General features: G+C 38.4%; 1 pseudogene; it reads left to right on the forward strand.

Moving 5' to 3' along the window:
- Positions 1 to 12,343: 12,343 nt before the first annotated feature.
- LOC101395766 (small ribosomal subunit protein eS7 pseudogene) lies at positions 12,344 to 12,822 on the forward strand (annotated as a pseudogene).
- Positions 12,823 to 21,486: the final 8,664 nt, after the last annotated feature.

The raw sequence follows: 21,486 nt of genomic DNA on the forward strand, positions 1-21,486 counted from the left end.
AGTATTTTCTGGTGGGTGGAGGCAGTCAAATGTCTTAGAATTCCATGTTGTCTTAAAGCTGCAGTTTATCATGGAAACTATTCCATTTGTCCCCTCCTATCTCCTGAGTCTTTTGAGAATATTTTAATGCTTTAGTAGAAATTCTAGCTAATGGGCACACACCTTCCTTGTATAATAGTTTTCTCATTTTTTTCTTGGTCCTTGGTTTTTATTTTCCAATCTGCTGCTTCCCTCACCACATCCTTTTCATAGATCACCTTTTCAACTTTTAAAGACCTTTCCTATGTTTTTAGCATAACAGTCGACATGAGCAAGTGAGGTAAGAAACATGTACACCCTCCTTAATATTGGGATACAAACATTTATCTATCAGACATTTCTGCTTTTGACCAAGTCAGCCTCTGGTTATGTTACTGAACCGGAAGTGGGTTCACTCACCCATCACGCAGCAAGCCAATCTCTGACACCAGGTGTAGTGGAAGAAAGTAGGAATTATTGCAAAGCGCTGAGCAAGGAGAACAGGCAGCTAATGCTGTAATCCTAACTCCCAGAAAAGCTACAAGCAAGGGTTTTTATTTGGGGTTTTAGGTAAGGGAGGGGAGCACGTGGCCTTGGGGGCTGAAGTTTTAAGAGTCCTTTGCGCAGGTGTGACTGTCTTTCATATTTCTTCATGGGTCACACGCAAGTTCATGGGGGTTCTATGTGTTGCATGTGGTGGATTTTTAGTCTGTGACATCTAAAGTTTACAATCAGTCGTTTTAACCTCTCAATGCTCTTGTACAATGCTTAGTCAAGTTGGGGGGGGGTGCTGTCAGTAAGCTGGTCTCTTATCAGTGGTCCTCCTGCTGTTCTGCAAAGCAAGCTCACAAACTTTGGTTACTTTGTTTCCCACTTTAACCTTGTGGGTACAAGACATGGTTTCACCCTAATCTAGGGAAAATTGAACTCATTGTCCTTGGTTTCAGTTATTCCCCATGTGGTAGGCAGCTTCTAAGATGGCTCCAGTGATCCTGCCTCCTGGTGTTCACACCCTGTATAACTCCGTCCCCTGTGTGTGGGCTGGACCTGGGGACTTCCTTCTAACAAACAGAATATAGCAAAAGTGATGAGCTGATAAAAAAAAAAAAAAAAAGATTCTAACCCCTGACTTACTTGTTCTCTCTTCTTCTCTTGGTCTCTTTCTCTGAGGGAAGCTGGGTGCCATGTTGTAAGCTGCTCTTTAGAGAGGCTCACATAGCAAGGAAGAGAGGAAGGTGTCCAGCCAACAGCCAGCAAGGAACTGAGGCCCTCAATCCAACAACCCACGAGCACCTGAATCCGGCTAATAACCTAATCTGAGTGAATGTGGAAGCAGATCCTCCCCGAGCCCAGTCCTGAGATGACTGCAGCCTGTGAGAGACCTGAGCCAGAGGACTCAGCTAAGCCACATCCAGGTTCCTGACCCACAGAAACTAAAGGGAATAAATGTATTTTGTTTTAAGCCACTAAGTTTTTCCTTTATAAAATAAGTAATATAATCATTGCACCCTAAATGTTTGATTAAATATATCTATACTCTAATAATAGTGTCACGATCCCTAATGGTGAGTCTTTTCAGCCTCCTTTATTTCTTGTATCCTTCTCCTGTTCAATATACACAAGACTTCTCACCAGCCCATTTCTTGTTCTGCATCCTGACTCCAGAGTCTGTCCCTTTCCCCCTCATTCTTAGGACTTAACAATTTAGTTGACTCTTTTTCCAGCTTCTCTGGCATCCTTTAAAAAGTAGCAGCATTTGCTCCCCATCTGCTCGTTTTTCTTTTTTTAACTGAGATATAACTGACATACAACATTATATTAGTTTCAGGTTTACAACATAATGATTTGATATTTGTATATATTGTGAAATGATCACCACAATGTGTCCAGTTAACATCCGTCACAACACATAGTAACAAATTTTTTTTCTTGTGATGAGAACTTTTAAGATCTACTCTCTTAGTGAAGGTTTAAATAAATAAAATTAGAAATGAAAGAGGAGAAATTACAACAGACACCTCAGAAATACAAAAGATTTATAAGAGAATACTGCAAAAAGCTATAGGCCAACAAATTGGATAATCTAGAAGAAATTCTTAGAATCATACAACCTTCCAAAACTGAATAAAGAAGAAATAGAGAATTTAAATACACCAATCACCAGCAAGGAGATCGAAACAGTAATCAAAAACCTCCCAAAAAATAAAAGTCCAAGACCACATGGCTTCCCTGGTGAATTCTACCAAACATTCAAAGAAGACTTAATATCTTTCTCAAACTCATTGAAAAAATTGAAGAGGAAAGGAAGCTTCTCTTTCTACAAGGCCAACATTACCAGACAAGGACAACACAAAAGAAGAAAATTACACAACAATATCACTGATGAACATTGATGCAAAAATCCTCAACAAAATACTAGCAAATCGAACACAATGATACATTAAAAATATCATACACCATGATCAAGTAGGATTTATTCCAGGGATGCAGGGATGTTTCAACATCTATAAATCAATCAATGTGATATACCACATTAACAAAATGAAGAATAAAAATCATATGATCATCCCAATAGATGCAGAGAAAGCATTTGACAAGATACAGCATCCATATGTGATAAAAATTCTGAATAAAATGGGTATAGAAGGAAACTCCTCAACATAATAAAGGCCATAAATGACATACCCACAGCTAATATCGTACTCAACTGAGAAAAACTGAAAGCTATCCCTCTAAGAAGAGGAACCAGACAAGGATGCCCACTTTTGCCACTCTTATTTAACATGGTATTGGAAGTCCTAACCATAGCAATCAGGCAAGAAAAAAAAAATAAAAGAGATCCAAATTGGAAAGGAAGAAGTGAAACTGTCACTATTTGCAGATGACATGATTTTATATATAAAAAACCCTAAAGAATCCACCAAAAAACTTTTACAAATAATAAATGAATATGGTAAAGTTGCAGGATACCAAATGAACATAAAAAAATCAGTTGCATTTCTATACACTAACAACAAAGTAGCAGAAAGAGAAATTAAAATACAATCCCATTTATAATTGCAACAAAAAGAATAAAATACCTAGGAATAAATTTAACCAAAGAGGTGAAAGATCTGTACACTGAAAACCTTGTTGAAAGAAATTGAAGAAGACACAAAGAAATGGAAAGATATACCATGCTCTTGGGTTGGAAGATTTAACACAGTTAAAATGTCCATACTTCCTAAAGCAATCTACAGATTCAGTGCAATTCCTATCAAACTTCCAATGACATTTTTCACAGAAATAGAACACAGAATCCTAAAATTTATATGGAACAACAAATGACCCTGAATAGCCAAAGGAATCCTGAGAAAAAAGAACAAAGTGCGAGGATCACAATCCCTGACTTCAAAATATACTACAAAGCTATAGTAACCAAAACACATGGTACTGGCACAAAAACAGACACACAGATCAATGGAACAGAATTGAGAGCCCAGAAATAAAACCATACATCTATGGACAGCTAGTTTTTGACAAGAGACCTAAGAACATACAATGGAGAAAGGAAAGTCTCTTCAATAAACAGTGTTGGGAAAACTGGACAGCCACAAGCAAAAGAATGAAAGTAGACCATTATCTTACATCATATACAAAAATTAACTCAAAATGGATTAAAGATTTAAATGTAAGACCTGAAACCATGAAACTTCTAGAAGAAAACATAGGTGATACGCTCTTTGACATAGGTCTTAGCAGCATATTTTCAAATACCATGTATGACCAGGCACGGGAAACAATAGAAAAAATAAACAAATGGGACTACATAAAGCTAAAAAGCTTCTGCACAGCAAAGGAAACCATCAACAAAACAAAATGACCACCTAACAATTGGGAAAAGATATTTGCAAACCACATATCTGATAAGGGGTTAGTATCCAAAGTATGAAAAGAACTCAACAACAACAAAAGAACACGATGGGCAAAAGATCTGAACAGACATTTTTCCAAAGAATATATACAGATGGACAACAGGCACATGAAAAGATGTTCAACATTACTAATTATTCTGGAAATGCAAATCAAAATGGCAATGCGATATCACCTCACACCGTCAGAATGGCTATAATTAACAAGACAAGAAATAACAAGTGTTGGAGAGGATGTGGAGAAAAGGGAATTCTCATACACTGCTGGTGGGATTGCAAACTGGTGCAGCCACTTTGGAAAACAGTATGGAGATTCCTCAAAAAATTAATAGAACTACCATACGATCCAGTTATTTCACAGCTGAGTGTTTATCCAAAGAACATGAAAACATGAATGCATAAAGATATATGCACCCCTATGTTCATTGCGGCATTATTCACAATAGCCAAGACTTGGAAGCAACCTAAGTGCCCATCAAGGGATGAATGGATAAAGATGTGGTATATATATACAATGGAATACTACTCAGCCATAAAAAAAAGATGAAATCCTGCCATTTGCGATAATATGGATGGACCTTGAGGGTATTATGCTAAGCTAAATACGTCAGAGGGAGAAAGTCAAATACCATATGATCTCACTCTTAAATAGAAGGTAAAAACAACAACAACAAACAAACACGTAGATACAGAGATTAGATTGGTGGTTACCACAGGGAAAGGAGGGAGGGCGGAGGACAAAAGGGGTGACTGGGCATCTGTGTATGGTGATGGATGGTAATTAGTCTTTGGGTGGTGAATGTGATGTAATCCACGAAGAAATCGAAATATAATGATGTACACCTGAAACTGATATAAAGTTATAAACCAGTGTTACCGCAATTAAAAAAAAAAAAAGATCTACTCTCTGAGCAACTTGCAAATATACAATACAGTATTACTAACTATAGTCACCATGCTGTACATTACATCTCAAGGACATATTTTATAACTAAAAGTTTGTACCTTTTGACCACCTTCACCCATTTCTCTCATCCCCCACTCCACCCCCCCAACTCTGGCAATGACCAATATATTCTCTGTATCTATGAGTTCAGTTTCTTTGTTTTTTGGGTTTTTTTAGATTCCACATATAAGAGAGGTAATACAGTATTTGTAATTCTGTGTCTGACTTATTTCACTTAGCATAATGCCATCAAGGTCCATCCATGTTCTTGCAAATGGCAAGATTTCCTTATTTTTTATGGCTGAATAATATTCCACTGTATTTTTACCACATTTTCTTTATCCATTCATCTATTGATGGACACCTAGGTTGCTTCCATATCTTGGCTATTGCACATAATGCTGCAATGAACACGGGGGTGCATATGTCTTTTCGAGTTAGTATTTTAATTTCCTTTGCATAAATACTCAGAAGTGAAATTGTTGGATCATATGGTAGTTCTCTTTTTAATTTTGGGGGAAACCTCCTTACTGTTTTCCATAACGGCTACACCAATTTACATTCTCATTAACACTGCACAGGGATTCCCTTTTCTCCACATCCTTGCCAACGCTTGTTATTTCTTGTCTTTTTGACAATACCCACTCTAACAGGTGTGAGGAGACATCTCATTGTGGTTTTGATTTACACTTCCCTGATGATTAGTGATGTTGAGCATCCTTTCATCCTTTGATGTACCTCTTCGCCATGTGTATGTCTTCTTTGGAAGAATGTCTATCCAGATCCTTTGCCCATTTTTTAATTGGATTGTTTGTTTTTTTTCTATTGAGTTTTATGAAATTTTTGTATATTTTGGATATTAACCACTTATCAGATACATGACTTGCAAATATTTTCTCCCATTCTGTAGGTTGCCTTTTCATTTTGTTGTTGGTTTCCTTTACTGTGCAGAAGCTTTTTAGTTTGATGTAGTTCCATTTGTTTATTTTTGCTTTTGTCACCTTTGCTTTTGGCATCAGGTCAATAAAATCATTGCCAAGACCTACGTCAAGGAACTTACCACCAATATTTTCATCTAGGACTTTCATGGTTTCCTACACTTAAGTCTTTAATCCATTTTGAGTTAATTTTTGAGTATGGTGTAAGATAGTGGTCTAGTTTCATTATTTTGCGTGTGGCTGTCCACTTTTCACAACACCTTTTATTGAAGAGACTGTCCTTTCCCCAATGTGTATTCTTGGCTCCCTTGTGATGAATTAATTGACCATATATGAATGGGTTCGTTTCTGGACTCTCTGCTCTGTTCCATTGATCTATGTGTCTGTTTTTATGCTGATTCCACACTCTTTTTATTACTATAGCTTTATAATATAGTTTGAAATCAGGAAGTTTGATGCCTCTGGCTTTCTTCCTTTTTCTCAAGATTGCTTTGGCTATTCAGGGTCTTTTGTGGTTCCATACAAATTTTAGGATTGTTTGTTCTATTTCTGTGAAAATGCCATTGGACTTTTGATAGGGATTGCATTGAATCTGTAGATTGCTTTGGGTAGCATGGACATTTTAACAATATAAATTATTCCAATCCATGAAATATCTTTCCATTTACTTGTATCTTCTTCAATTTCTTTCATCAGTGTCTTACAGTTTTCAGTGTACAGGTGTTTCATGTCCATGGCTAAATTTTTTCATAGGTACCTTATTCTTTTTGATGCAATTGTAAATGGTATTGTTTTCTTACTTTCTCTTTCTGATAGTTCATTATTAGTGTATAGAAACACAATGATTTTTGTATGTTGGTTTTCTATCAAGCAACTTTACTGAATTCATTGATTAGTTCTGACAGTTTTTTGGTAGAGTCTAGGGTTTTTTATATATAACATCATGTCATCTGCAAATAGTGATGGTTTTACTTCTTCCTTTCTGATTTGGATCCTTTTTATTTCTTTTTCTTGCTTAACTGCCCTGGCTAGGACTTCCAATACTATGTTGAATAAAAGTGGCGAGAGTGGGCATCCTTGTGTTATTCCTGATCTTAGAGGCAAAGCTTTTCAGCTTTTCACCATTGTGTGATGTTAGCTGTGGGCTTGTCATGTATGGGCTTTATTATGTTGAGGTATGTTCCCTCTACACCCACTTTGTCAAGAATTTTTATCATAATTGGATGTTGAATTTTGTCAATGCTTTTTCTGCATCTATTAAGATGATCATATGATTTTTGTCATTCATTTTGTTAATGTGGTGTATCACAGTGATTGATTTGCAGATGTTGAATCATCCTTGCATCCCTGGAATAAATTCCATTTGATCATGGTGTATGATCCTTTTAATGTATTGTTGAATTTGGTTTGCTAATATTTTGTTGAGGATTTTTGCATCTATGTTCATCAGGGATATTGGCCTATATATTTTTTTGCTTATGGTATCTTTGTCTGGTTTTGGTATCAGGGTAATGCTTGACTCATAAGATGAGTTTGGAAGTGTTCCTTCCTCTTCTATTTTCAGAAGAGTTTGAGAAGGTTTGGCATTAACTCTTCTTTAAATGTTTGGTAGAATTCACCAGTGAAGTTGTCTGGTCCTGGACTTTCATTTGTTGGGAGATTTTTGATTGCTGATTCAATCTCTTTACTAGTAATTGATCAGTTCAGATTTTCTATTTCTTCATGATTCAGTCTTGGTAGGTTGCATGTTCCTAGGAATTTATCCATTTCTTCTAGGTTGTCCAATTTTGGCATATAATCCCTTCTGATGTCTTCTTTGACTCATTTGTTGTTAAGTAGCACGTTGTTTAATCTCCACATATTTGTGAGTTTTCCAGTTTTTTTCTTGTAATTGGTTTCCAGTTTCATACCATTGTGGTCAGAAATGATGCTTGATAATTATTTCAATCTTCTTAAATTTATTAAGACTTGTGTTGTGGCCTAACATATGATCTGTCCTGGAAAATGTTGCATGTGTGCTTAAGAAGAAGGTGTATTATGTTGCTTTTGGATGGAATGTTCTTTATATGTCTGTTAAGCCCATTTGATCTAACCTGTTGTTTAAAGCCAATGTTCCCTTATTGATTTTCTATCTGGATGATCTACTCATTGATGAAATTGGGGTATTAAAGTCCCCTACTATTATTGAATTGCTGTCTATTTCTCCCTTTAGATCTGTTAATACTTTATTTATATATTTATGTGCTTCTATGTTGGGTACATATTTACAAATGTAACATTTGTTGGGTAAATTGTGTAAATATTTACAAATATTTACAAATGTAACATATGTAAATGTAACATACTTACAAAAGTTATATCCTCTTGTTGGATTGCCCCTTTATCATTACTTAATAACCTTCTTTGTATTTTATTGAAGTCTTTGTCTTCAAGTCTGTTTTATCTGAGATAAGTATAGCTACCCCAGCTTTCTTTTCATTTTCATTCACATGGAATATCTTTTTCCATCTCTTCACTTTCAGTCTGTGTGTGTCCTTACATCTGAAGTAACTCTCTTGTAGGTAGCATATAGATGGGTCTTACTTTTTATCAATTCAGCCATTCTATGTCTTTTGATTGGAGAATTTAGTCCATTTATATTTAAAGTAATTATTAATATGTGTGTACTTACTGCCATTTTATTAATTGTTTTCTGGCTATTTTGTAATTCCTTTGCTCCTTTCTTCTTCTCTTGCATTCTTCCTTTGTAATTTGATAATTTTCTGAGTGGCATACTTAGGTTCCTTCTCTTTATCTTTCCTGTATCTACTGTAGAATTTTGCTTTGCGATTATCATGAGGCTTACATAAAACAAATTGTATGTAAACAGTCTATTTTAAGTTGATAACAACTTAAGTTCAAATGTATTCTAAAGCTCTACACTTTTACTCCCCTCCACATTTTATGTTTTTGATGTGACAATTTACATCTTTTTTTCTTGTGTATCCATTAACAAATTATTGTAGTTATAGTTACTTTTACTACTTTTGCCTTTTAACCTTCAAACCAGCTTTATGAGTGACTAGCCTATCACCTTTAAAATATTAGATTATTCTGAATTTTACTATATATTTACCTTTACCAGTAAGATTTATACTTTCATTATGTTTTCCTGTTACTAATAAGTGCCCTTTTGGTTCAGCATAAAGAAGTCCCTTTAACATTTATTGTAAGGCCAATCTAGTGGTAATGAACTCTTTCAGCTTTTGCTTGTCTGGAAAACTCTTTATCTCTCGTTCAATGCTGAAGGACAATTTTGCCGGGTAGAGTATTCTTGGTTGGCAGTTCTTTTTCTTTCAGCTCTTTGAATATATCATGCCACCCCCTTCTGGCCTGCAAAGTTTCTGCTGAAAAATCTGCTGACAGTCTTTTGGGGCTTCCCTTGTACATAACAAGTTGTTTTTCTCTTGCTCTTTTTAAGATTTTCTCCTTGTCTTTAACTTTTGACATTTTAATTGTAACGTGTCTTGGTGTGGGTTTCTTTGAGTTTATTTTATTTGGGCTTCTGGATCTGGATGTCTCTTTCCTTCCCCAGGTTAGGGAAGTTTCAGCCATTATTTCTTGAAATAAGTTGTCTGCCCCTTTCTCTCTCTCTTCTCCTTCTGGGACCTCTATAATGCAAACGTTGGTCTGCTTGATATTGTCCCGTAAGTCCTTTAAGGTATCTTTACTCTTTTTTCATTCAATTTTCTTTTTGCTGCTCTGATTGGATGAATTCCACTTTTCTGTCTTTGAGCTCACTTGTCCTTTCTTCTGCTTCCTCTAGTTTGCTGTTGCATTCCTTTGTTGCGTTTTTCAGTTATTGTATTCTTCAGCTCTGTGACTTCTATTTAGTACTTTTTATATTTTCTATCTCTTTGTCAAAATTCTCACTCTGTTCATCCATTCTTTTCCTGAGCCCGGAGAACATCTTTATGACTGTTATTTTGAAATCTTCACAGGAAAATCATTTATGTTAATTTCATTAAGATCTTTTCCTGAGGTTTTGTCTTGTCCTTTCATTTGAAACATATTCCTCTATTTCTTCATTTTCCTTGATTCTCTGTGTTGGTTTCTATGCATTAGTTAAAACAGCCACCTCTCCCAGTTTTGAAGGAGTGTCCACATAAAGGAGTGGCCTTGTGAAGGAGTGGCCTCGTGAAGGAGTGGCCTCGTGTAGGAGGGTTATTGTTCAGCCCTGCCCTAGCTCTTGATTGCCTCTCAAACCTTTGTGATTGTCCACGCAGCCTACTTTATTCTTAATGGCTCCCAGTAGTTGAGGGTGTGTCAAACCTGTCAGTGTCCCACAAGGGAGGATCTCAATCAGCACCTAGATTTAGGCTGATTGGAAGCCAGATCCTCAGGCAGCAGCTTTTAAAGAATGCAATATACCTCTTCCATGGGGAGACTGGGAGATGGGCATTTCTGTCCGCTCCCTCTGCACTGATGCCTCGAATGATAGCCAGTTAGGAAATATTTCTTTGTTTGCTACTGTCTCATTAAACCATGAACACAAGCCCCACTGGCCACCAGAGCCAGCCTATCAAGATATTTGTCCTTTGGTGGCAGCCACAAAAGCCGGTGTGCCAGATAGGTACACAAGCTCCTTTCTCCGAGACACCGACGACTGGGATGAGGCAGAGGGACAGCATGAAGATGGCACCCACTAGCCTCCCTGGTCCCTGGAGAGGATTATAGTAAGTCCCTAGATGTGTATTTAATAAGAAGCCTGCCCCTCAGGCCACAGCAATGACAGTAAGCTAATAGGCCTCTTTCACAGAAAAACTAGGAGTGTGTTTTAGTTTGCTGTCTCTGCACTGTGTGCTGGGGGTGATAACCATGTCCTGAGGGAGATAGCCAGTTAAGAACTGTTTCTCCATTTGGTACAGTCCTGTGGGACCTGTGAACATTAGCCTCACTGGCCATGAGTGCCAGGCAATAAGGTAGTGTCCCCCAGGTGGTAGCCACAAAAACTAGGGCACCAGATGTGTGCACAAGCTCCTTTTCTGGAGCTACTAGCACCCTGGAGCAAGGCAGAGGGAGAGCATGAAGATAGTGCCCACCCTCTGAGGTCTCTGAAGAGAATCTAAAAGAGTTTGCCCTTAGATGTATGTTTAATTAGAAGCCCACCCCTCAGGTCATAGCAATAAAGATAAGCGAATAGGCCTTTTTCACAGAAAGACTGGGCACCTCAGTCTGTTGCCTCTCTGTTGTGCCCTGGTGATAGCCAGTTAAGAGCTGTTTCTCCGTTTGTTACAGTCTTGTGGGACCCACAAGCATAAGCCCCACTAGCCACTAGAGCCAGGCAATCAAGAGGTGTCTCCTGAGTGGCAGCCACAAAAATCTGGGTGCCAGACGAGTATGCAAACTCCTTTCCAGGAGATATGGGCAACCTGAAGCAAGGCAGAGGGAGAGGGCAAAAATGGTCCCTGCCAGCCTCTGTCTTTGGAGAGTATTTCAGTAGGCCCCTAGATGTGTGTTAAACTGGGTACCTGCGCGTCAGGGTGAAGCTTTAAGATAAACAAATAAGCTTCCTTCCCAGAAAGACTGGGTGCTTTTCAATCAGCTGACTCTGCACTGGGCCCTGGAGTAGGCGAGTCCATGGAAGCCCTTTGAGAACTATTTCTCAGTTTGGTATAGACTTGTGGGTCTTGTGGCTTTCAAATCTAGATGTTTTGGGGGCTTGTCTCTCAGGTGAAAATTTTAAAAGTTGGGGTGCTCGCTGTGGGGTTCACACTCTTTGCCCCTCGGGAGAAGCTCAGGGCTGTGAGTTCCCTCCTGATTGTGGGTTCCCACACCAGGTGTGTGGTTTATGGTGAGATTGTGTCTTAGCCTCTCCTTCGTGTTCTGATGTGGGCTTTTTCTCATTCACCCTACGTGGAGTCACTCAGCTAGTTTTTGGGTTTCTTTCAGAGGAAATTCTTCTGTGTGTAGCTGTAGATTCGGTGTGTCTGTGGGAGGAGGTGAGTTAAGGATCTTCCTACATCTCCCTCTTGAACCAGAACCTCCCCTGTCTGTTCTCAACAGAGAAATAGCACCAGCATGATTGGAAGTCATTTTTTGCCAAAACCAAAATCAGATACATGAGCCAACAAGACATTTTTTTGATTATTTTTGTGATATGATTTGCTGTCTTTCCATGTGCCCATCTATTTACAAATTTGCTCTACATGCTTTATATAACTTTATCCTAATTATTAAAACAAATTGTATCTAGAATTGGGCACTTGACAGATTCCCATAGTATGAAAATAAAACCCACCTTCCAAGATAACATGGCCCCCTGTGTCCACATGCTTTCAATTTGACTATTCCACAAATATTCATCTACGGAATTTTCCCCTTTTGTGTCCTATAATTTTTTCAGGCTATTCACAAGGATTTGTTAAGTACCTGGCGAATTCAAGACATACTATGTCCACATTTTCCGGGTATAAAACTTTCTTAGAGAAAGAAGCAGAGTCTTGCCATTGACCTTTTTCCTAGACTGATGGTTGGGAGAGGAAAAGGCCATGTTCAGTTCAAGTATGAAGATGTGGAACCCAATGGCAGAAAGTCAGGTACATTCCAGTCTGGTGTTTCTCAGGCTTTCCTGCAGTTGGAGATGAACTTTGACCTCAAGGCTTAGCCAGGAGATGAATATCACAGCAGCCAAGGAAAATGAACTTGGTGATAGTCAGAAAGATATGATCATCTTGGTTCTCCTTCCTCAACTGGGATGTTTCCAGGAGATTCAGTCCAGCTAACCCATGAATTGGAGAAGGAGCTCAATGGCAAACCTGCTGCCTTTGTTGCTGGGAGGAAAATTCTGCCTAAGCTAACATGAAAAAGCGGTGCAAAATAATAAGCAAAAGCATCCCAGAGCCATCCTGACACCGATACATGACACAAACCTTGAAGACTTGGTCTTCCAAGTAAAGTTGTGGGTCACAGAACATGTGTGAGACTGGAGAGCAGTAGGTTTATAAAGGTCTCCCTGCCCAAATGGTGAGAATTATGTGAAGAGGAGGGGCAGGCAAGAGAGGACGCCATCACAGTTCCCTAACTCCGTTAGTTTCCTAGGGCTGCCATAACAAAGTGCCACAAACTGGGTGTCTTAAAACAGCAGAAAGTAATTGTCTCACAGTTCTAGAGGCCAAAGGTCTGAAATCAAGTTGTGGGCAGGGCCATGCTGCTTCTGAAACTCTAGATAGAATCTGTCCTTGCTTGTTTGTAGCTTCTGGTGGTGGCTGCCAATCCTCGGCATTTCTTGGCTTGTAGCTGCATCCTTCCAATCTCTGCCTCCCTCATCACACGGCATCCCCCCCTCACGTGTCTGTGTCTTCACGTGGCGTTCTCCTCCCTGTGCCTCCCTCTCTCTCCTCTTCTTTTAGGGACACCAATCATATCGAATTAAGGGCCCAGACTACTGCAATATGACCTTATCTTAACTAACTAGATCTGCAATGATCCTATTTCCAAATAAGGTCACATTCTCAGGTACCGAGGGTTAGGACTTCAACATACAATTTGGGGGGACATAATTCAACCCATAACACCTATCAAGTCACCACCAACCTTACCCCATGAGTTCCTAGTGCAAGTACATTCCTTTCTTGATCATTTTAATACCCCTAAACATATCTTTGATTTTTTGATGAAACCACCATAGCCTTAAAAAAAACAAAGCAGGCCTCATTACATTTAGGATTTAGCATCCCTGTCATTGCTCCTTAAGGTATGTGCCATGCCCTTCTATATCTCTTCTCTCTTCCCTTTGTACATGTCCACTCAGGAGCTCATCCCAGTGCTCCCCCCACAAACACGGAGTTCTCCAAGTACAGCCCCCTGGCCTTCTGTATTGAAACCTTTTGTGATTACATGATCAGATTTGCATTTTTGAGAACATCTCATTCCTCTTGAGCAATTTTTCCTTTTGTTATATCAAACCATACGATCCCGTCTATCTCGTCACTGAACTTTGTTTTAATGGATTCTGAAGACTCAGTATCTGTTTTGTTCTGTGTTCTATAACACTCTTGGCTTTCTACCATCCTTTGAGAGTTTTCTTTCTATTTTAACATGTTCTATCCCTCAATTCTAGTTTAGAATAGGAGCAAACTTTCACCATCCCTTGAGGTGCCTTCTTTTAATTCTTCCTGTGCTATCTACAGTATAACAAAGAAATTTTCCAGCTTTGAGGAATTTCTTTCAGTTACCATTACTTAACCAGAAATGATATCTTTCTATTTCACAGTCATTATTCCTTTTTCACAGAGAGCAGAGAGGAGGGAAGAAGTCTGGGAGAATCTACAGTTCCTCCCTGAGAAATCTAGAATTCAAGGATGAGCTCAGGAGTCCTGTTAGCCCCATAGGATCGTGAAATAAATGGTAATGAGAACTCTGAGCACTGAGGGCGAGAAACAAACAAAAGGAGAGGGTGAGGGGAGCTCCTGCCAGCCTCTGCGCAGTCCGCCCTGGGTAGACAGTGAGCTGGAAAGGGCCGCAAGGCACAAGCACCCTGGCTTCAGATATGATTCTTGTTGAGGTGGGTCCTGGGTGGTGCCACCCTACCTGAAGCCAAGGAAACATGTCTTTCTGTCTCTCAATTTCTGAGATAAGGGACTATGAAAGCCTGGAGAACAGGCTCCCTTTTGGAAATCTGCTAGAAAATCTGTGAACCTCTTCCCATCTCGGCAAGATCAGACATGGCAAAGCCACCTGGACAACAGGAATTGCCACGGGTAAGAGCTGCCGCAGCCACGTGTTGCTGGCCCTGCCCCACCTTTGCTGCCCTCCAACCATCTTGAACTGCAGCCTCCCGAGGCCACAACGCAGCTTCACAACCACATCTGAATGCATACTCGCACTAATCTGCTGCTGAGACTGAGCCTGCTAACACGCTATAGCTGCTTTTAAAATGTTAGAGAACATTCTCTCAGTCAACTGGCTAACCATTTGAAAATAAAATTTTCTAAAGCCCTACCTTACAATTTATATGGAAATAAACTTCAGATGGACTGAGAATACGTGTAAAATGAAACAAAGCTATCCAGAGAAAATAGAGATAATACACTTGTATAATTTTAGTGTCAGCAATTCCTAGGCATAATATAAAAGGCAGAAAACATACAGGAAAAGCTAGATTTATATATACAAAGATAGATATGTATATATACAGACACATATGTACACATAGATATACATCCACACAGAATATATAATTTAAATAAATGGGATTAAAATATTGTCCATGCTGTTGTTAACCTGAATGTTTTTTATGAAGGTCTTGTTTCAGGTCTTGTTTCATTGTTTTTCCCCATAGTCCCTTCCCACCCCAAGTAAACAGTGTTAACAGCCTGATATGTACCTTTCCACACTTTTCTTTATGTCCATATAATTTTACACAAATATACACACATCTAGGGGAGCTCAGTCATTGTAGCATTATGCACACTTCCCTGCATTTTGCTTTTCTCACTTAACGATAGGTCTGGAAAATCCCCCAAGTCCTCCAATATAGACCTAATGCATTCTTGTTAATGACTGACTGAAAAAGGTTGTTAAAAGACAAACTGAGGCATATTAAAGATTTTTCATTTATTTGAGCAAAAATTGATTCAACTTGGGCAGTATCCAATCTAGCAGATAGAAAGGAGTTATGAGGAGAGACTTATATATAGGCAGAAGGGAGCAGGAACAAGGAAGTTGGACCAGGCAGAAACGCAAGTTGGCTATGGCAGGGTCACTTTGCTTTAGGGGACGGCAGGGGTCTATCAGTCAGATCACCTCACTAGTGCTGATCAGGTGGTTCCTGACTGACTGGTTTAAGATTCCATTTCTGAGAGAGCAGAAACTGTAATTAAATTAAAGTCTCGGTTTGGTGATGTTGGGCTTAGCATAAGCCACTCCATTTTGGGCCTATTGCCTTGTTTGTAACAGGATAAAGCACTTTTTATTCCCCCAATTAATAAGCATTTATTCCATTTCCAGATTTTTACCTCTAGAAACATCAATTATATGACATGGGATAATACGCTTTTCTTTTTTTAATTTCCGTACAGGTGACCTTCTCCCAATAATGGAAGATTAGGCTCAAGTTGCTGAAGTTGACAGCCTAAGAGCACCCAGTGCCCAAGGAGTGGGGATGGGTGCCAGGAGTGGGGACGGGTGCCAGGAGTGGGGACGGGTGCCAGGAGTGGAACACAGAAAGGAGAAGGGAACTGAAACAGCATGAAGGGCTGGGGCAGGGATGGGAGCCTCAAGGATATACTTTGCCATGCCACACAATTTTGCCTGACCAGCGCAGGGCTCTCACTTCAGGATACTGTTCGCACTGTGTCACAAGAGAGGTTGATGGAGGCCAGAGATTACTTAAAGGAGGATGGAAGACAACCAGAAACTAAACATCTGAACCGGAAAGAACACGATCTTCAGTTTCAACCAGAATTTTGGTCATTTCTACAACACTGCCACCATGTGGCTGTAGAATAACATTGCAGCTAGCAAACGAAGTGAGAGGTTGGAAGAGCTGAGTAGTCATTAAGTAGAACCAATTTTCATGTTCTATCTTGATTTCCACCTCCCAGGTCAAGATACAGAACATTTTCATCAACCCAAAGAGTGCCCTTGGGCTATTTCCTAATCAGCACTCCCCTATAATCACTTTTCCAATTTCCATTAGATTTGCCTGTTCTAGAGCATGGTATAAATGGAATCTTACAGTACACCCTCTTTTGTGTCTGGCTCACAGTGTCTATGAGATTCATCCACATTGTTGCATGTACAGATGATTCTTGGTATTCACAGTAGCTGAGTTCTAGAAAGTTGCTACAAACACTGAATTAGCAAACACTGAATTAGCAAACACTGAACCATTGCTCCTCAGGGAAATTCAGGGTTAGGTTCCCGTTAGTCTCTAGTCTCAAAAATTTCATCAACTGATAAATACATATAAACAAACGAACATATCGATATATATAGAATGTGTATCAATTGATCAGTACATGTAAACAAGCAAAATTAAAACAAATACCCTGGGGCCAGGCCTGGTGGCCTAGTGGTTAAGTTTGGCAGGCTCAGCTTCGGTGGCCTGGGTTTAGTTCCTGGGCGCGGACCTACACCACTTGTCTGTCAGTGGCCATACTGTGGGGGCAGCCCACATACAAATAGAGAAAGATTGGTCCAGATGTTAGCTCAGGCGAATCTTCCTCAGCAAAAAAACAAAAAACAAAAAACTCTGTTTTATGTGTGTTTCTGTTTAGAGACTCCTTATTTAATATACATTCTGGAGTCACTAACGTGGAACTCACTGCCAACAGCACTCTAGGTCACGCATGAAAGAAGCTTCTCCAACACAAGTATTTTCTCTGTGAGGCACATCACAACCCCCTTGAGCTTAGGAACACCAGGCAGCACTTCAGCACTACACTTGAGGGCCATTTTAAACAGCGAAATCAATATCAAAAAGCACAAAAATGTGAAAAACATAGCATTAAATAGACCACAAAAATGCATGTTTATAGCATGAGCTGAAACAAGAGGGCAGAGCGTGGTCTCGTTCATCCTCACTGGAAACATGCACACCAGGCCATTCAAACTTTCCACCACTCTGTGTATGTCCATGAAGGACCACGAAAATGCTGTATTGATTTTGGACTCACAAATAAATTTTAGCAAATAGGAAAATTCTCAAATACAAAATCCACGAATAATAAGGATCCATTGTAGCTGTACTTTGTTCTTTTTTACTGCGGAGCAATATTCTATTGTATGTATATAACGCTATTTATCTGTTCACCTATAGATGGAATTTTGGGTTGTTTCCTGTTCAGTGCTAACCTTCTGAAAGCATTCTTGAGCAAGATTTTGTGGAAATATGCACATATTTCTCTTGGATATGCATATCCATAGGTGTAAAATTATTGTGCACGTTCAACTTTATTAGAAACTTTCAAACAGTTTTCCAAAGTGGTTTACCATTTTATACTCTCATCAGCGATTTGAGAGTTTCGCCTCCCCCACATCTTCACCAACTCCTGCTTCAGCAAGTCTTCTTAATTGTTTTCTGGTGGGTGTGTATTGGTGGTTTTAATGTGCATTTCCCCGGTGACTAATGATGTTGCATACCTTTTCATACATTTATTGACCATTTGGATATATTTCTTTGTTGAATACCTTTTCAAGTGCTTCATCCACTTTTAATTGGGATGTTTATCTTTTGTATTACTGATTTATAGGAGTTCTTCATATATTCTACACGTTAAGTCCTTTGTCAAATTGTCACCAGCCATGGTCTCTAACCTGCTTCTCTTGTCCTGCCTAAATTCTAACCTCTGTGTTTGATCTAACTCTCTTGTCCTCTTGAAAGGTGCAGGTGTTCCTTTATCTAACACCTTGGGGCCTTCAGCTTATGTGACTTTCAGCTATGTTCCAGGAAGAAGCTCTAAGTGACAGCCACCTTGGACCCAGTCACTCTGAACCAGACCAGACTGGCCCACACCACAACCACAAGATAGGCAGAGAGTTGTACTAAAGTAACCTGCCCTCATTAACATCGTAAATTCCCTTTCTCTGGGAGGGATGAAGCAGCCATTTTTAGGTCATGCGATGTATGTAGAAGCTGATTTCAAACCACGCATGTGCAAGCTTATGCCCACCTCTACATGTGATGATGAAACTTCCCCTTTGAATACTCATTCCCTACTCCAAATAAAGATACCCACCTCCCTGTGCTCGAGGGGGCCATAGCTTTGTGAAATTATTCCCTGTGGTCTCTATTTTTCTTTGCTACCTGCCACAAATAAAAATTCTGCTTTGTGAAACAACTACTTCTGGTGCAGTTTGATTTAACTCCCAAGAAGGGACCCAGGTTTGGTCCGATAACAAAATAAATACATGTGTTGTGATATGTAACTATTTTCTCCCAGTGTATGGCTTGCCTTTTCACTCTCTTAATACTGACTTAACGATGAGTGGAGGTTTAAATTTTCGATTAAGTCCAATTTGTCAATTTTTCATTTAGGATTAGTGCTTTTTGTGTCCTAAGAACTCTTTGCTTACTTCTAGGTAATGAAGTCATTCTCCTGTTTCTTCTAGAAGCTTTATAATTCTGTCTTTCACATTTATGTCTATAATCCATCTCAAATTTTCTGTATGATGTAAGGTTGATTTTTTTTCATACAAATATACAATTGCTCTAGTACGGAAAGAACCTCCTTCTCGAGTAGAAGTTTGCATCATTAATTTGAAATCTTTCTCCTTTTTAATAAATGTATTAAAGCTATACATTCCCCTTAGTACTGCTTTAACTGCATCCTATATATGTTGATGTGTTTTGCATTCACTGTTTTGTTCAAATATCTTCTAACGTCCATTGTAAAACTTCTTTGACCCATGAGTTACTTAGAAGTGTTTCTCTTAATTTTCAAATATGTTGGAATTTTCTAGTTATCTTTTAGTTATTGATTTTTAGTTTAATCCCATTGTAGTCAGAGAACATATTGTGTAGTTTTTCAATCTTTTGAAATTTTTTGAGACTTGACCTGTTTTGATGAATTTCCCATATGCACAGGAAAAGACTGTGTTCAGCAGTGGTTCGACGTTGCATTCTATAAATCTCAATTAGAATTCAGTTGTTCAAATATTCTCTAGCCTTAATGATTTTTGTACTTGATCTCTTCCTCTGTCATTACATGGCATTCTCCTTGTGTCTGTCTCTGCGTTTTCTCTTCTTTAAGAACATCAGTCATATTGGATTAAGGATCTACCCTATACCAGTATGACCTCATCTCAACTTAATTAATTACATTTTCAATGACTATATTTCCAAATAAGGTCACATTCTGAGTTACAGTGGTTTGGGACTCCAACATATCTTTTTGGGGACACAATTCAACCTACCACAGCTAGATATAAATTTAGGTTCAAAATCATTTTCCTTCATTTCCATTCCATTAAAACACTTTTTAATTTCCCTTCGGGTCTCTTCTTTGACACATGGATTATTTAGAAGTGTGTTATTTAGTTTCCAAATATTTAGGGACTCCCCAGAAATCCTTCTTTACTGATTTCTAATTTAATTCCCTTATGGTCATAGAACACACATTGTATGACTTGAATCCTTTTAAATTTTTTAAATTTGTTTTATGGCCCAGAATCTGCTCTGTCTTGGTAAATGTTCCATGTGTATCTGAGAAGAATGTGTGCTCTGCAGTTGTTGGATAGAGTGTTCTGTCAATGTTAATTAGGTCATGTCAGTTGACAGTGTTGTTCAAGTCTACGCTATCCTTGCCAGTTTCCTAAGTGTTCTACTAATTATTGAGAGAAGGGTATTGAGATCTATGACTATAACTGTGGATTTGTCAATTTGTCTTTTCTGATTATCAGTTTTTTGCTTTATGTATTTTGAACTCTGCTATTAGGTGCATAAACGTTTAGGATTGTTCTGTCCTCCTGTTTAATACCCTTTATCATCATCATTGTGCTTAGAGTTTGCTGAACTTCTTGGATATGTGGATTTACAGTTTTCTTTAAGCTTAGAAAGTTTCGGCCATTATTTCTTCAAGTGTTTATTCTGTTCCTGTCTCTCTTCCCTCCATCAGGGAATCCAATTACCCATAGTTTAGGCTGATGGATGTTGTCCCACAGCTCACTCGGTATTCTTTCACTTTTCAAATTCCTTTTTCCTATATTTCATTTTCAATAATTTCTATTGCTATGGTTTCAAATTTAGTAAGTTTTTCTTCTGCAATGTCTAATCTACTGTTAATTACATCCAGTGAACTTTTCATGTCAGACATTGTAGTTTTCATCTCTAGAAATTTGATTTGAGTCTTTTGTATATCCTCTAAGCCTCTATTTAATACTAATGTAACATTGTAGAAAAAATTAAATGTTAAAACTTTAAAACAGGCAAGGCAATGAGTAAATTAATTTAAATTATTACCATGATCTCATTGATCTAGAGATTTTGTTTAGCTATATATATACACATAATAACAGTTTAAAACTTTATTAGAAAATACATCTTTTTTCCCATCTTTCTTCTCCTTCCTCACTAACACGGTCTTCTCATGCCTTTCAGGTATCCTTATTAACAACCTGGTGTGTAAATTTCTGTATTCAAATTCATGCTCACTTATCCAGACACAATATAAAAGCATACATACACACACATGCTCACATATGCACTCATGTATATATGGGTTATTTTTCTCTGAAAAGATGGGATTATATTATACAACTTCTCTCTTATGATCCTTGCATAACAACGACACTGGGAAATCCCTCCAGGTCACCCGTTAAAGCTTCCATTTATCTGCTTTAATGACTGCATAATATTCCATGTATTAAAATGCACCCAACAATTCCAGTATTTATGAGCATTATCTTATTTCCAGTTTTTCATTTTGTGGGGTTTTGTTATTGTTACTGCTATTTATTATATGTAACATACATTATACTTCCTTGTGTGTGTGTGTGTGTGTGTGTGTGTATATATATATATATATATCCTTTCACATACATATTTGTACAGTTTTTCTATGGAATATGGAATATGTACCCCGGAGGGTAATATTTCCCAGTGAGTATCTGCATTTTTAATTTTTATAGATCTTACCAGCTTTCTCTCCAAAAAAACTCTATTTTTATTTCTATCATCAATGCTTGGACT

Source organism: Ceratotherium simum, chromosome 1, assembly GCF_057802395.1.
Source record: "Ceratotherium simum simum isolate JZ-2026a chromosome 1, ASM5780239v1, whole genome shotgun sequence".
Lineage (NCBI taxonomy): Eukaryota > Metazoa > Chordata > Mammalia > Perissodactyla > Rhinocerotidae > Ceratotherium > Ceratotherium simum.